The sequence below is a fragment of the Galeopterus variegatus genome, unplaced genomic scaffold (assembly GCF_000696425.1).
Source record: "Galeopterus variegatus unplaced genomic scaffold, G_variegatus-3.0.2 Scaffold7540, whole genome shotgun sequence".
In the NCBI taxonomy this organism is placed as follows: Eukaryota; Metazoa; Chordata; class Mammalia; order Dermoptera; family Cynocephalidae; genus Galeopterus; species Galeopterus variegatus.
Genome location: NW_007733651.1, coordinates 5955 through 19067, shown reverse-complemented (window position 1 = coordinate 19067; position 13113 = coordinate 5955). Strand labels below are relative to the sequence as shown.

General features: G+C 39.5%; 1 pseudogene; it reads left to right on the top strand.

Moving 5' to 3' along the window:
* The first annotated feature begins 8490 nt into the window (after window positions 1-8490).
* On the top strand, window positions 8491-11824 carry LOC103607561 (annotated as a pseudogene).
* The last annotated feature ends 1289 nt before the right edge of the window (window positions 11825-13113 follow it).

Genomic DNA, 13113 nt, shown 5'->3' with positions numbered 1-13113 from the left:
GAACCCTCGGCGGGAGCGCTGCCACGCTCCCAAGCGGCGCACTGTAGCAGTGCGCCACTGGGCCGGCCCAAATTGCTAGTATTTTGTTGAGGATTTTTGTGTGTATGTCTGGCAGAGATGTTGGCCTCTAGTTTTCTTTTTTTGTCGTATCTTTGTCTGGTTTTGGTATCAAGGTGATGCTGGCCTCATAGAATGAGTTTGGGAGAATGGTCTCTGTGTCAATTTTTTGGAATAGTTTGAAGAGAATTGGCATTAATTCCTCATTATAGTCTTGGTAGAATTCAGCTGTAAAGTCATCTGATCCTGGGTTTTTCTTTGTTGGAAGATTTCTGATTACTGCTTCAGATTCATGGCTTGTTATTGGTCTGTTCAGGTTTTCTATGTCTTCTTCGTTCAGCCTCAGTAGCTTGTATGTGACCAGAAATGCATCCATTTCCTCCAGGTTTTGAAATTTGTTGGCATATAATTGTTCATAATAGTCTTCAATGATTCTTTGTATACCTGTGGTATCTATTGTAATGTTTCCTTTTTCATTTCTGATTTTTGTTATTTGGGTCTTCTTTCTTCTTCTTCTTTTTTTTGTTAACCTAGCTAATGGTTTGTCTATTTTGTTTATCTTCTTAAAAACCAACTTTTTGTTTCATTGGTCTTTTGTATTGTCTTTTAGGTGTCTATGTCATTTAGTTTGCTCTGGTCTTAATTATTTTTTTCTGTCTACTAACTTTGGGATTGGATTGTTCTTGGTTTTCTAGTTCTTTGGGTGTAGTGTTATGTTATTTGAAATCTTTCTATTCTTTTGATGTACATGTTCACTGTGATAAAGTTTCCTCTTAGTACTGCTTTTGCAGTATCCCACAGGTTTTGATATGATATGTCTTTATTTTCATTGGTTTCAAGAAACTTTTTGATTTCTTGTTTAATTTCTTCTTGAACCCATAGATCATTCAGGTGTCTATTGTTTAATTTCTATGTATTTGTGTAGTTTCCAGAGTTTCGCTTGTTATTAATTTCTAGTTTTAATCTGTTATGGTCTGAAAATATACTTGAGATGATTTCATTTTTAAAAAGTTGTTGAGACTTGATTTGTGACCTCACATGTGACATGTACTAATGAGAGGAATGTATATTCTGTAGTTGTTATATGAAATGTCCTGTAGATATCTGTCAGGTTCGGTTGGTCTAATGTGTAGTTTAAATCCTGTGTCCTTGTTAATTTGTTGCCTGGATGATCTGTCCAGTACTAAGAAAGAGGTGTCAGGTCCCCCACTATTGTGTTTGGGTCTATCTCTTTCTTTAATCTAATAGTGTTTGCTTTATATATCTGGTTGCTCCAGTGTTGGGTGCATATATGTTTATGATTGTTATTGTCTTTTTGTTGAATAGATCCCTTTATCATTATATCATGGCCTTCTTTGTCTCTTTTTATGTTTTAAAGTTTATTTTATCTAATATAAGAATAGCTACTCCTGCTTGTTTTTGGTTTCCATTTGTGTGGTGTATCTTTTTTCATCCTTTCATTATTAGTTTGTGTGCATCTTTACAAGTGAGTTGAGTCTCTTGAAGGCAGCATATAGTTGGGTCTACCTTTTTAATCCAACCCTTTGTCTGTGTTCTTTGAGTGGGGAGTTTAATTCATTTGCATTTAAGGTTGTTATTGAGAGGTATTGTCTTACTCCTGCCATTTTATCATTTTTTTGTTTAGATGTTTTAAATATCTTTTGTTTCTTTCTTCCCCTTTTATTATTTGTCTTCAATGTTTGTTGGTTTTTTGAGGCAGTAAGATTTAATTTCTTTTTTCTTTCTCATATGCATTTTTGTTTTACCAGTGGATTTTGTTCTTTTATATTCATGGCAGTGATTATTGTTTTTCGAATTCCAGGTGCAGGACTCTGTTGAGAATTTCTTGCAGGGCTGGTTGTGTGGCGATGAACTCCTGCAGCTTTTGTTTGTCTGGGAAAAACACTATTTCACCCTCAAACTGAAGGATAGCCTTGCTGGGTATAGTATTCTTGGCTAGCAGTTTTTTTCTTTTAATATTTTGAATATGTCATCCAAATTTCTTCTTGCCTGTAGGGTTTCAGTTGAGAAGTCTGTTGTTAGTCTGATGGGGGCTCCCTTATAAATGACTTGATGCTTTTCCCTTGCTGCTTTTAGGGTTCTCTATTTGTCTTTGGGCTTTGTCAGTTTGACTATACTGTGTCTCAGGGAGGATGTTTTTGTATTGAATCTGTTTGGGGATCTTTGAGCTTCCTGGATCTGTAGGTCTGTGTCTCTCCCTATACCTGGGAAGTTTTCCATTATTATTTCATTGAATAGATTTTCAGCGCCTTTACCTTTCTCCTCCCCTTCTGGAACACCCATGACTTGAATGTTTGTGTGCTTAAGGTTGTCTGCCGGCTCTCTTAGACTTTCTTCCTTTTTAAAAATTTCTTTTTCCCTTTTTTTGTCTGCCTAGGTTATTTCATAAAGACTGTCTTTGAGTTCAGAAAATTTTTCCTTCTGCTTGCTGTAATCTGCTGCTTAAGCTCTCTCTCTCTCTTTTTTTCATTTCATTACATTCCTTTTAAAGGTATTAATCTCTTTTGTAAATTTCCTCCTTCATATTCTGGATATTTTTTCTCATTTCATTGTGTTGCCTAACTGAATCTTCTCTTATCACATTTAGTTTCTTTAAGATAGTTACTCAGAATTTCTTTTCAGTCATTTCAAGGATTTCCTGGTCTATAGGGTCTGATACTTTAGAACTACTATATTCTTTTGGCAGTATCATATTTTCTTTTCTTTCATATTTCTATTATCTCTATGTTTATTTCTGGTCATCTGGTAGATCAGTTGCTTCTTCTATTGCTCTGGAGTGGACTTTGAGAAGAAAGACTTCCTCCTCTTTTTCCAGGCTCCTCTAGCGACTCTCCTTCTGTCAATGCAATCAAATACACCGTGGGCCACCTGCATGGTGGTTGTGCCTGCAACTGTGGTGGGAAGTCGTCCTTGCAGTGGTTGAAGCTGTGGTGGTGGATGTTGTGAACCATCTCCATAGAGGCAATGTGGGGCCTTCCCAGTTGTGGTGGCACTGGCTCCTGCCTTCTATGCAGGCAGGACATGGGGGTCTTCCTGGGGTTTTTGCCTGTCTGGGCTTCCCTGGTTGCAGAGGTGCTGGCTCCTGCCTTCTGTGTGGGCAGGGCAGGGAGGTCTGCCTGGGGTTTTTGTCTGCTTGTGCCTCCCCCATTGTGGCAGTGCCGGCTCCAACCCTCTGTGCAGGCAAGGTGGGAGTGGGGTCTGCCCAGGGTTTTTGCCCACCTGGGTCTCCCCAGTCGTGGCAGTGCTGGCTTCTTCCTTATGTGCAAAGGTGTTTATTTTTGCTTATGGCTATCCATTTGTTCCAGCACCATTTCATGAAAAAACTTTCCTTTTCTCCTTTGTGCTGTAGTGGAGCCTTTGTTGAAAATTAATTGAAGGTATATATGTAGATCTATTTCTGCGCTCTCTTCTCTTCCGTTGATCTGTTTTTCTATCTGTGTGCCAACAACGTGTTGTCTTAATCTTGTAGCTTCACAGTAAATCTTGAAATAAGGTAGTAAAATTTAGCCTCTAACTTTACTGTTTATAATCACCTTGGCTATTTCAGGCTCTTTGCACTTTCGCATAAATTTTAGAATCAATTTGTCCATTGGAAATTATCAAGCTTTTCAATTCCACAAAATTCCTCCTTTAATTTTGATTTGTAGTACCTTAAATCTGTAGATCAGTTTGAGGATAATTGACATCTTCACATATTAAGCCTTTTACTCTGTGATCATGGTATATTTATTTAGGTACTTTAATTTCTCTCAGCAATATTTTGCACTTTTTAAGTATGATGGTGTATTAGTCTGTTTCTGCTGCCTACAACAAAATACATGGAACTTGGTAATTTATAAAGAAAAAAATTTTATTGCTTATGTTTCTGAGGCTGGGAAGTCCAAAGTCTATCTGGTGGTGGTGAAAGTGACCCACCACACTGCAAAATGGTGGAAGCAGAGAGAGAGAGAAAGACAGATTCTCCTCTTCTTTTAAAGCCCCCAGAACCACACCCCGACCACCATTTCTAATCCATTCACTACTGTACCATTCTACAGTCCAATCACCACTGCAAGGCTCCATCTTTTAATTACCATAATAGGATTTCCCACTCTCTTAACAGTCACACTGGGGGCTAAGTTTCTAATACATAAATCTTTGGGGACACAATTCAAGCTTCAATGAGTTTTGGGAGGACATAATTCAATCCACCACAGATGGTTTTGTACATTTTTTATTAAATTTAACCCTAGGCATTTGATATTTTTGATGCTATTGTTAATACCAGTGTTCTTTAATTTCATTTTCTGTTTGTTGTTAGTGTAAATATATGTATAATTTATTTTTTGTTGACCTTCTACCTGTGAACTTGGCTAAAATCACTTACTAGTTCTAATAATTTCTCTGTCAGTTTCCTTGGATTTCCTACACAGTCATCTATGATTAAGATTTTTTCTTTCCAGTCTTTATGCTTTTCTTTTTTCTTGTTATTATACTAGCTAGGACACCTAGTACTTCTTTAAAAATGATGTCTTATTAACATGCATTGACATGTGCTGTTCTTAAGAGTATGGTGTAGTCCAATAAAGTTTTACAAATGTAAATATTTCTGTAACCCATACTTCAGCCCACACTTCTCCTGTACTTTTCCTTTATGTCCCTTTCTAGTCAATAGTCTCCCCATGTTACAAGCACTGTTTTGATACGTGTTACCACAGATTATCCAGTACAATATTGAATAAAAGTGATGAGAGCTGACATACTTGCCTTGCTCCCAATATTAGGTATTTCACTATTTCACTTTTAAATATGATCTGATGACTGTTTCAGACTGAGGAAGTTCTATTCCTGGTTTGCTGAGTTTTTATCATAAGTGGGTGTTATATTTTATCAACTGTTCTATATGCATTTATTGAGATGATCATATTTTCTTTTCTCCTTTGTTCCAATAAAGTGGTGAATTACACTGATTTTCCTGTTTTTTTTTTTTTTTTCTTTTTACCTTTTTGTCTTTTTTTTGTGACCGGTAACGGGATTGCAACCCTCGGTGTTGCGCCCGTACCGCAACCGGCAACGGGATCGCAACCCTCGGTGTCGCGCCCGCACCGCGCTCAACCAGTGAGCGGACCGGTCTCTACATGGGATCCGAACCCTTGGCGGGAACGCCGCACTCTACCGAGTGCGCCACCGGCCAGCCCCTGATTTTCCTGTTACACTAAACTTGCATTCTTAGGATAACCCCACTTGGTCAGATGCATTATTCTTTTTATATTTTGCTAGATTTGATTTGTTAGTACTTTGTTTAGGGTTTTGTGTATATTTTTGGGATTACTGGTGTGTAATTTTTCTCTTTAATTTCCTTCTCAGTATTTGTTATCATGATCATGCCAGCCTTATAAATGAGGTGGGAAATATTCTAGTCTCTGAAAGAGTTTGCATAAACAGTATTATTTTTTCCTGAAATATTTGGTGCAATTCACCAGGAAAGCCATCTTGGCCTGGAGTTCTCTTTGTGAAAAATAGATTTACTCTCCTTAAGAGGTGTAGGACTACTATAGTTTAGTGTTTGTCCTCTCCAAAACTCATGTTAAAATTTAATTGCTGGGCCGGCCCGGTGGCGCACTGCGCTAGTGCGCTGCTTGGGAAGTGCGGCGGCGCTCCCGTTGAGGGTTCGGATCCCACATACAGACCGGTTCCTGCTCACTGGCTGAGCGAGGCACGGGGGCAACGCCGAGGGTTGCGATCCCGTTGCCGGTCCCGGTCCGGTACGGGGGCGACACTGAGGGTTGCGAACCGTTGCTGGACACGGATAAAGACCAAAAAAAAAAAAAAAAATTTAATTGCTATCGTAACAGTATTAAAAGGTGGGAGCTTTGGGAGGGTATTGGGCCATGAAGGTTTCACTCTCATGGGTGGGATTGGTACCATTATAAAAGGATGAGTTTGGCCCACTCTTACTCTCTCTTGCCCTTCTGCCTTTGCCATGGGATGAGGCAGCAAGAAGGCCCTTGCCAGATGCTGACCCCTCAATCTTGGGCTTCCCAGCCTTCAGAACTGTGAGAAATAATTTGTTGTTTATAAATTATCCAGTCTGTTGTATTCTGTTATAGCAGTACAAAATGGACTAAGACTGTTCGATAATCATTTTCTATTTTTATTGTGTCAAATCAGAAAAGTCAGGTTTTTCAATGATTTGGGTCATTTTCTCTATGTTATTGATTTTGTTAGCATATGGTTATTTATAATATTTCCTCATTATGTTTTTAATGTTGAAGGCTCTGTAAAGATGTCCCCTCCTCCTGCTATTGTTAATTTGTATTTTCTCTTGTGATTTTTAATCATTCTTGCTAGGCATTAATTGATTTTTAAAGTCTTTTCAAAGAATCAGATTTTGACTTTGATTTTCTTTATTTTTTGTGCTTTTTAGTTCATTGATCTCTGCTTTTTATTATTTTCTTCTTTTGCCTTTGGTTTAATTTGTTTGTCCTCCACCCCCCAGCTTCTTGAAGTAGAAGAAGGGCATTGATTTTAATCCTTTTGATTTAATCATTTTTTTCCTAATGTTTTAATCTTTTTCCCCTAATGTTTGCACTTATAGCTATGCATTTTCCTGCAGTTTCCAGGTTTTATTTCCATTATTGTTCAGTTCAAAACATTTTTTTGTTTCGACTGTGATTTTTTTCTTTAATTTGTGGGTCATTTAGAAGCACATTGTTTAATTTCCAAATATAAAGGTATTTGGGTCATTGATGTCTACATGAATTCCATTGTGGTCAAAGAATATATTCTGAGTGAATTTAGCCCTCCTCTTATGCTCGGTGCTATTGTTGTTATATATTCAGTTCTATGTGTAACATAAACTCCATTATACATTGTTGTTATTCTTGCCTTATACAGTAAACAGCCTTTTAAAGGAATTTGAAAGTAATTTCATACAATATTTTTTCCTAACTAATTTGTCTTTTGGTTGCTCTTAATTTTTTTCTGCAGATCCCGGCTTCTGTCTTTGGTCATTTCCATTCAGTCTAAAGAACATGCTTCAGTATTTCTTGCAGTGCACTCAGATTAAATTTACTGGCAAAAAAATTTACTCCACTTCTTTTTGTCTAAAAGTGTCTTTATTTAGCCTTTTTTTGAAAGGATTTTTTTTTTTTTTTTGGATATGGAATTCTAGGTTTCTTTTCTTTCAACTTTAAAAGTACTAATTTTCTTCCTTTCATTGTTTCTCATGGAAAGTTAGCTGTCTTTCTTCTTGCTGTTCCCTGATAGAAATGTAATGTCATTTTCCTCTGATCATTTTTAATATTTTTGCTTTATATTTGGTTTTCAGCAGTTTGATTATGTGCTGTTCCCTGATAGAAATGTAATGTCATTTTCCTCTGATCATTTTTAATATTTTTGCTTTTTATTTGGTTTTCAGCAGTTTGATTATGATGTCTCAGGTAAGGTCTTTTTGAAATGATTCTGCTTGGAGTTTGCTGAGCTTCTTGGATCTGTAGGATGATGCCTCTAATCAATTTAGGAAAACTCTTTTAAGTATTTCTTCTGCTGCTGTCTCTCTCTCCTCTCCTTCTGTAACTCTAGCTACACATGTTAGTCCCTTTGTCAGATGTTCTGTTTTTAAATTCTTTTCTCTCCCTTTGTATCATTATAAAATCTGTACTTACCTGTCTTTTAATTCACACATGCTTTCTTCTACTGTGTCTAATCTGCTGTTAAGCCTATTCGTGGTTTATTTTTAGATACTGTATTTTTATTTAGTTTTATAATTTTCAATTTTTTTTCAGTTTTTCCACAAAATTCTTTGTCATATTTATAATGATTTCTATAAAGCCCTTCTCTGATACTTTAACATTTGATATGTCTGTTTCTGTTGACTTTTTTCCTTGATTATGAGTCAAATTTTCCTGCTTCTTTACATTTCTAGTTATTTTTTAATTGTATACTGGGTGTTGTAGATCATACATTATAGACACTATGGATTGTTATCATCCACCAAAGAGTATTGAGTTTTTTTCTGACAGGCAGTTGAGTTTCTCCAGATCACATAATCCTGATGAGGCTTGGTTTTAGAATTTATTAAGGTAGTTTTGCTTTGGTTTTGCTTTCATCCCGAGATGTAGCCCTTATTCATAGGGCACGGTCTTTCCTCCTAAGTGATAGATTTTTAGGGTCTCAATGCCTCCCCAGCCCCGTATAACTTCTGAACTCTCCACTCAGCTCCCTAACAGGTTTGTTTGTTTGTTTTTTGGTCAGGTCTTACAAGCTTTCTTTTATATATTTGCAGTTTAGGGTCCAGCTAAGGACTCAACAGGAAAACCTCTGCAGATTTCTGGGCTCCCTTCTTTGCTCTGCTTGACATTGCAAAGCCCTCCCCATAGTTAATCCCACAGCCTACCCTCCACGGTCAGAAACTCACAGCCTTCCTACTTGATGGAAGTCAGGCTGCTGGGGAGCACAATCAAATATCCTGTCTGTCTACCTCACAGACATGTCTCAAGCATCCAGAGTGCATCATATGCTATACTGGGCACTGGAGAGAGTGTGAACAGAACTGACAAGGTCCACAGCACTGTGGAGCTCAAAGCCAAGTGTGTGGTGCCTGGGGAGGAGACAGACAACAAAGAACCAAATGAACGAGGTAATGTTAAATAGTGCTAACTAGTGCAATGAAGCAAATAAAAACAGAACAATGAGGTGGAAAGTGAGGAGGAACCCGTATTGGCTGAGAGGATGGGCACGGTCTCTCAGAGGACATGACCTGGGAGCTGAGACACAAATGATAAGAACAAAGGGAAGGGTTGCTGACAGCTAAGATCTTGGGGATCAAAGGAAGGTTCTTGAGCAGAGGAGAAACTGTGTATTAATGGTGGAAGTGATCATGTACAGTGAGAACTAAAGAAACCTGGAAGAAGAAAGGATGAGGATAGATGTGGTAGCTTGACTGCAATTCTGGATGGTTGGGAGGGGTGCATCTAAAGAGGTACTCTTTTGTTATTGTAAATCTCGTTTGTTAAGAAGATTAATGTGGTGTCAATTACAGGAGGAATGGACATTAAATAGGGAGATGGATCAGAATTCTGAGACATCTAAGCATTAAAGAAGGGTGGCTGTCCTGAATATTTTATCTTTGGAAATGTCTATCTGTTTCATGATCTTTCCACTGATAGTGTTCCTTCTGCTTATTTTGCTGATTACTCTTTTCGTTGGTTAGTCTTCCTGTGGATTCCTCTTGTGTGTACCTTTCAGAGTTTCTCTTCTCAAAGTTCTATTTTTTCCCCTTAGTTGATGTTTAAAAACATCTGCCCATGTCTTGCACATTTTGTTACTTTCATCTCATCATTGGCTCTCTAGGAGTTTTTTCCCAAGCACCTAACTCTTTTTCATTCTCTTTCAGAATGGAAGAACAGACCTATATATCAACAGAGGGGATTTCTGGTGAGAAATTAGCAGCAAGACCCACAATGGGTGTTCCACCATAGCAGATGACTGGGAATCTGAAGATGAATCAGAAAAGCCAAAGATGCACAATGTCAGTGTGGGGCCAGTGGAACATAAACAAGGTCAAGCAGTGATCCAGGGCAGGGACTGGGAAAATATTGAAGTTTTGAGAAAATGCAGCTTCATTTCAGACTTTGTTTCTTCACAGAGATTTCTTATTGAAGAGCATTTGACTCAGGAGTTCGAGGCTTGCAGCATAATTTTGTTTTTAAGAATTTTCAGGAAATCTTGGTAGATAAGAAACTATGTAAAGGCAGTACATGTGGAAAAGCCTTGGAAAAGCTGTATAAATTCAGTGATCAAGGTGTATATAACAGCCAGATCATGCACCTTTCTGCATATGAGATAATTAATGCCAGAGAGAAATTCTGTGAATGCAAAGAAAGTGGGGATTTTTTTAACCCATACCTCACATCTCTCAGGTTTTGAGAACTCACATTGGGGGGAAATCCTATGAATGTAAGAAATGTTAGAATGCCTTTAAGAAGCTTTCATTTCTTTCGTACTGTCTGAGAAATCACAGTAGAAAGTGAGTCTATGAATGTACTGAATGTGGGAAGTCTTTCTGGCAGAGCCTTCACCTTGTTTTGCGCTAGAGAACTCACAACAGTGAGAAGCCTTATGAATGTAATAAATGTGGAAAATGCTTTAGCCAAAATTCTCACCTTAATGTACATCGAAGAATTCATACTGGAGAGAAACCCTATAAATGTGATGAATGTGGAAAGTTTTTCAGTGAAAGATCTAATCTTAATGTGCATAAGAGAACGCATACTGGAGAAAAAACCCTACAAATGTAATGAATGTGGAAAGGCTTTCCACCACAGCTCTCACCTTACAGTTCACGAGAGAATCCATACTGAGGAGAAACCATATAAATGTAATGAATGTGGGAAAACTTTCAGTTTTCAGTTATCCTTCACTCAACATAAGAGAACACACGCTGGAGAGAAACTGTATAGATGCCCTCAGTGTGAGAAAGCTTTCAATCAGTGTTCTAACTTTATTGGGCACCAAAGAACTCACACCAGGAGAAAAAAAACTGCACATTTCGTCTTAATGTGTAAAGGCTATATAAGTATGTTTAGATTTTGGTTTTTTGACCTATTCCCAGAGAGAAGGGCTGAGCCTGGGTGGCACTGATACCTAGGAGAGTTGAATAATGATTAGTGTGACCAAAGCTCCCTTTAATAGTACTATTAATACAGTCGACCGGTGCCGGAAGGGCTGTTACTGAGAAGTCAAAATAGGTTGATGATGCTTGATTAAATGACCAAATATACTCTCCCAAAGAGCCATTATTTACTTCACTGTTTTCCCCATGCTGGAAAGTTAGGCCACTTCTAATTTGTTTCAGAAAGTCACCGTAAACTATAATTATAAACGCTGTTGAGAAATATGGAGAATACCTCTAATATGTAGTGAAATATGCAGAACCTGTTGTAACTGTGTCATTCTATGTGTGCATTTGGACAAGGTCTTGGAAACACAAACGGCCTTTCTCCAGGCTCCAGCCGGCATAGGCGGCGGAGGCTGCAGCAGACAAGCTTCACCCGGGGCCGAGGCAGTGAAGGTGAAGGGCGGCGGCGGGACCGGGACGGGGCGGAGCTCGCTCCAGAGGCCGCTGGCCCGAGCGTGGAGCCCACGCTGGAGCCGCGGGCGGAATCCGAATCCGGGTCGAGTCGGAGCCAGACGCAGGCCCGGGGCCCAGGCTGGGGCCGCTGCAGAGGAAGCAGCCGACAAGGCTGGAGGACGTGCTGGGGCTGCAGCTGATCACGGGCTACTACTACCTGTGTTCCCCTGCGGAGAATATCTACAAGATTGACTTCATCAGGTTCAAGATTCGGGACATGGACTCAGGCACTTTCCTCCAGCCTCAGAGCGGTTGCCCATCAACCTGCGGGACCTGGACCCCAATGCTGGGCGCTTTGACCGCTGCCAGTTTACGCCTGCCTTTCTTCGCCTGAGGCAGGTGGGAGCCGCTGTGCAGTTTACAGTGGAGACAAGCCCATCAACAACTTCTGCATGACCGAGAGGCACTACCTCCGCAACCAGCTGCTCAAAAGCTTTGTCTTGCACGTCGGCTTCTGCATCCCCAGCAGCAAGAACGCCTGCGAGCACATCTACGACTTTCCCCCTCTCTCTGAGGAGTTGATCAGCGAGATGATCCGCCACCCATATGAAACAGTCTGACAGCTTCTACTTCGTGGACTACCGGATAGTGATGCACGATAAAGCAGACTATTCCTACAGCGGGACACACTGACCCCCCAAATTACCCCTACTCCAGGAGGCTCTGGTCCTGAGCCCTGAGCTGTGACCTGCCCAACATTCACCTCTCAACCTAGGTTTTCTACTCAAGTAGTGCTCCAGGAGCCCTGGACCCTGAGTCAATGTTGGGACAAAGGGTGCTTGATGTCCCCAATGCAAGCTCATGAAGCCCATGGGGCCTGGCACGTGGGATGCGGTGGTGGTGGTGGTGGTGGTGGGGCTGTTTGCCTCCATGTCCAAGAGGGCGTCCTATGAGAGGAGCAGCCAGGACTTCAGGATAGCTTAGCTGAGACTTCTTGGGCCCGTTTTAGAATAGTGTTCCCCTATCCAGACTGTGACTAGGTCAGGGCTCTGTCCCCTGCCCACCACCTCCAGGCCATTTAAAATTGTATTCATAGACAGAGATCCCCAGTGGGGTCTGGCTGCCAAGCTTCCCAAGGCAGTCTGGGCCCTGGCCCCAGCCCCAGCCTCCATCATCAGGGGCTCAGACACTGCCTGAGGTGTGGGAGGGACGGGCCCAAATTGCAGCCTGTGGTAGGAGCTGGACCAACTGTATATAGTTTTCAATAAACTTTCTCCTTTTCTGTTAAAAAAAAAATAAAGGAAACAAATGAACACAGCTAGTTAGTAAGAGTCTTGGATATCGTGTGACTTTTTTTCTTGTTTTTACATTCAAAATTGCTACAATTTTACAACAAATAAAAAGACAAGGAGGAAAAAGAGGTAAATCCAATGTCAGTCTAAACTGTTAAAAGTGGGTGCGCTGAAGTAGCAAAAAAACAAGGAGAAATAGAAATAAATTTAGTGGTCAATACAAGAAGTTAGAAAAAGAAATTATGTATAATCAAAGAAGAAAGGACATAGTAAAGATAAAAGCAGAAAATACCGGTAAAAATATGACTGAGAAAAATAAATTGGATAAATTCCAAACTTGGTCAAGAAAAATGACACAAAAATTTGCGACATTGGGAATGGAAAGGGAATTAAACAGAGAATTTATACATTTTTGTGTTAACACACTTGAAAACCTAGATGAAAAAGTAGTTTTCTAGGAAATTATTATCCTGGTTGTAATCCTGGAAAATACAACATTGACTGAAGAAGACACAAAACCTAAATAGATTAAACATTTTGGATTACATTGAAAAAGTTCTCAAAGAACTGCTCCACAAATTTTTTTAAGCCCAAGTATTTTACCAATGAATTATTTCTACCCTTAAAGAAATAGAGAATTCTTTGATACATAGCTGTTCCAGAACACGTGGAAAGTTGAACATTTACTGT